The 4,539-nt window shown below is 45.6% G+C and overlaps 1 non-coding gene across 1 annotated transcript; it reads left to right on the top strand.

Annotated features, from left to right (window-relative positions):
• The first annotated feature begins 3,555 nt into the window (after window positions 1-3,555).
• On the top strand, window positions 3,556-3,662 carry LOC112090071. The gene has a single exon (XR_002901430.1). It is a non-coding gene; the product is annotated as a small nucleolar RNA R71 (small nucleolar RNA).
• Window positions 3,663-4,539: the final 877 nt, after the last annotated feature.

Raw genomic sequence — 4,539 nt, 5'->3', positions numbered from 1 at the left:
TTCAAGGAATTCAGCCTCACTAAAATTCCCCGAGGAGGCACCACTTCCGCTGATGCCCGAGCCGCCCTGGCCTCAACCTTAGATCCAACTCAACGGCGCGTGATCCCGATCAAAAGCATCGACTCTCCCAGCATCGAGCTACCAAAAAGAATCTGTCTGATCAATGAGTTCCTCGCCGACAAGCTCAATGAAGACTAGGAAGACGCCCTGGGCAACGAAGAATTGCCATCTCTTCTGCCCGAGCCCGAACAGCCCGACTGGCGAATCGATATCCTGCTTTATATCGTAGACGACACTGTCCCAGAAGCCTGCCGGGCAGCTCGGAGATTAAAAAAGAAGGCCGCCAAGTACTTCCAGACCAATGACAATCTATTACGGTAAAGCGAAACGGGCTCCCTACTCAGCTGCCTCCACGGAGACGAGATCATCGATGTGATGAAGGAAATTCACAAAGGCGCTGGGGGAAGTCATTCGAGTGGCCGCGCTCTCGCACTCAAGATCCGCAATCAAGGGCACTACTGGCCGACCATGGTCCAAGACTGTAACAAGTTCGCAGCCCGGTGCGAAAAGTGTCAACACCACGGCCCTATGATACACTCACTAACCGAACTCCTCACCACGGCATCACCGACATACCCTTTCATGCGTTGGGAAATGGATATCATGGGACCCTTACCCAGATCCCGCCAAAAGCGTTTTCTCCTGGTGATGACAGAGTACTTCACCAAGTGGGTCGAGGCTGAATCATACGCCCGGATCACCGCGGAGGACATCCGCAAATTCGTGTGGAAATTCATCATCTGTCACCACGATGAGGCCAGACACACTTGGAGATGTGTATCTGCACCAGATGAGGCCAGACACACTTGGAGATGGATTTTGCTTGGCCTGAACTCCCTTGTGCGGCATGGACTTGTCTTGGACCAACTCGCAGACTTTGGGACATAGATACCTTGGCCTTTCTTCCCATGCTGTGGCATAGCCTCCATGCTTCCCAGGTAGCACGCCTAACTTGGAGTAATTTGCGAGTCTTCATGCGGGTTAGCTTCCTTTGTTCCTAGGTAGCACGACCATCTCGCAGGATTTGTCACTTAAACACCTCGGCCATACTTCCCATGCTGCGGCCTGGACTTCTTACACCAGGTAGCACGCCCAGGCCAGAGTAAATTGCGAGTTGGGCTGCGACCTGGGCTCTTCTTGCACCAAGCCGCACATCTAGGTAGCACTCAGGCGCCCTCCAAGCTTTTCAAACCTTAGACACTTCTATAAGCCCTTTCACATGCTCCATTCCATTCATCACTGAGCTATGTCCTCCAAAAATCACCTAGAACCTGAGACCAACTCACAAAACTCATCAAAAGATCCCAAAACATAAAAAGAAATGAGAGAAAAGAATAAAAAGATTATATACAAGGATAAGCTTGGGGTGTCTCCCAAGAGCACTTTGTTTAAAGTCATTAAGTTTGACTTTGAAAAACCTGTTTTTAGCTGGGGTGAGGTTGAGCACTGATGCTCTTCAGCACTTCAATGGTCCTGAGCAAGAAAGCTGAGTTGGTTTGCTGCCTTTGGGAACCATTAGACCCTTGTCCTTGAGATCCCACCTTGAGACCTTTGTCCACCAGCTCTTGAATACCATCTGGGTCTTTATCAAAGATGGCTCTTGTGAGACATGCCCTCACTTCAGCAAACAGACCTGGCTTTCCATTGCAATCCAGATTATACTTCAGAGAACCATCATCATCTACCCAAGTAGTGAGATCAAATTCTTGAGAAGAAAGATCAGGTTTAATACTCTTGTCTTCTGATGCTGAGCCATCACTTTTGGTGTTAATCATCCTTAGATCACTAAGTGTAGGAGACCATGAGAGCAAGATGTCTTCTTCTCTGATCAATGGCTGTTCAGTCCCATCCTTGTAAACAGAGTTGGTGTGAGGTTCTTTTTCCATTTCCACAGCTGAGAGAGATTGGGATCCACCTAAAATCCCAGCACTTCCTACATACTTCATCTCAAGTACCTTAGGGGGTTCTATCTCTTGAACAACTGATCCACAAAATTCAGCTAAAGGTGGTTGAACAGGGTAAAAGACATCCTTATCCACCTTTGTAAGCACCAATCTTTGAGTATCAAAGTCAATCATTGTACCAGTGGTGTTGAGAAATGCAGTTCCAAGCAATAGGGGGAGCTCTTTGGTCTTCTTCATCTTCATGATGACAAAATCAGTGGGGATCACACATTCACCAACTTGAAGTGGATAGTCTTCTAAAAATCCATATGGTTTCTTGGAGTAGGAATCACCAAAGGTGATGGAAGAGGGGTAGGACGTTATAGACTTGACCTTTAGCTTTTCCATCATATCTTTAGACATTATACTCACACTTGAGCCTGAATCACACAAAGCATTCTCAACTCTAAAGTTTCCAAGAGTGCAAGAGATGGTGAACTTCCCTGGGTTGCCTAGCTTTGGGAGGGAGGTGGGCTTCATCTGAGTTGATTCATAGGTGGAGGCACAATCATTTAGCTTTGCTTGACCAGTTGGCAGCTCCTTTGTTTCAATAGACACTGAATCATTCCCTTGCTGAATAGAAAGAACTGAACCGGCTGCCCCCACACTTTTGCTCTCAATGTCCTCATTGAGTTCATGTAAGAAGCCCATGAAATCATCTATAATGGTGTCCTCATCCACTTGAGTGTGTGCATTCTCAGTACAAACTTGACCATAAAGGAGGTCTTCAATCTCTTGCACAGCAGCTGAATGTTCATCATTGGAGTAGATGGCATTGCAATAATCTTTTGAGTTTTGAAGAGCTTTACCAGGAAGAGAGACTTGTGGTTCAGAAGTGCAGATGCCCTTGTTCTTTTTAATAGACTTTAGTTTAGCGCCCAGTGTCTCCAGGTCAGATACCATCTTTTGTTGTCCTAGTAAGAGCTTTTGGAGAACAACATTGAAATCAGGACTTTGTTGAACAGTTGGTGGGCCAAAACCAGGAGGTGGAGCCTTTGGCTGTAGGCTGACTTGATTCTGAACCGCTGGTTGCTGAAAACCCTGTTGACCTTGGGAGTTATTTTGGTACTGATTCTGTTGAGCAAAGCTTTGAGGAGGGTATATTTGGTCTTGGGGGTTGGCCACATTGTTGCTCCTATAGGACAAGTTCTGGTGGTTGTTGAAGTTGTTGTAACCATTGAACTTGTTTTGATTCCCAATGAAGTTCAACTCCTCTTGAGTGAGACCCTCTTCATTGATATTTGTGAAGCATCTCTTCTCCTCACTCACATAGTGTATAGGCTTTTGAGTGGCAGCTAGGGCTTTGTCAAGCTTTCTATTCAACACTTTAAACTTCTCTTCCAGCCCTTGGTGTCTATCAGAATCTTCTCCTCTATAGCTTCTATCATAATCTTCCCCATAAGTGTCTTGGCTCATGGCTAAGTTCTCAACAAGTTCCATAGCTGCATTGATTTCTTTTGCCAAGAAATTTCCATTTGATGCTGTGTCCAATTGAATCCTGATCTTAGGAACAGCTCCTCTATACAAGGTGCTAAGGAGGGAGGCTTCTGAAAAGCCATGATGTGGACACTTACTTGTGTAGCTTCTAAACCTGTCCAAAGCTTCTCCAAAGGTCTCATTAGAATGTTGAGTGAAGCTGGAAATCTGGTTCCTTAGCTTTACAGTCCTTGAGCTTGAGAAGAACTTGGATAGAAAGGCAATCTTGCATTGCTCCCATGTGTGGATGGATCCTCTTGGGAGGTTCTTTTCCCACTGATGTGCCTTATCTCCAAGGCTGAATGGGAACAATCTCAGTTTGAAGCTGTCTTCAGATACCCCATTGATCTTAGTGAGATCACAAACTCTGTCAAACTGATCCAGATGCTCCAAGGGATCCTCCATAGGTAAGCCATGGAACTTCTGATTCTGAACCATATTGATCAAAGAGGCCTTCACCTCAAAGTTGTTGTTTTGGACAGGAGGTGGCCTGATTCCTGCTCCATACTGGTGTGCATAAGCTCGGTCATTCTCACCAACAAAGACTGGTGGAGGCTGATGACGTATGGGTGGGTTTGGGTGGGGCTGTGGCTGGTTAACTTGAGGTAGGTCTTGGTTCTGGTTACCATGAGCGTGTCCCTGATGGACCTGAGCCTGTTGAGCCTGAATTCCAATCCCATTACCAGCTCTTTGACCGTGATCAGCTTCTTGAGCCTGATGCTCATTCCCAACTTGCTGATTCATTCCTAACCTCTCCAAGTGAACAGCTCTTTCTCTTTGTTTTCTGGCTTGGCTTCTTGTGATCATAAACCTGAGAACAAAGACAGAACTTGAAAGGTGATCAGTAAAACAAAAGAAACTTGATCTCAAAAACTATAGCAGAAACTAATGCTAACAATCCCTACACAATATGGCAACAGCGCCAATTGATAACTAAGGTTTTCAAGGCCTTAATAAGGGTTATCAATCCCTTATGTCACTTGTAGTACAAAGGGTATCAATCCAAATGTGTGTTTGCTAGACACTAGTTTATGTGACAAGTTCTTAAGTCAAGCTGAAT

This window comes from Eutrema salsugineum, unplaced genomic scaffold (genome assembly GCF_000478725.1).
Source record: "Eutrema salsugineum unplaced genomic scaffold, Eutsalg1_0 scaffold_11, whole genome shotgun sequence".
Classification (NCBI taxonomy): Eukaryota; Viridiplantae; Streptophyta; class Magnoliopsida; order Brassicales; family Brassicaceae; genus Eutrema; species Eutrema salsugineum.
The sequence above is the reverse complement of the archived record's forward strand: the minus strand, read 5'-3'. Positions and strand labels throughout refer to the sequence as shown.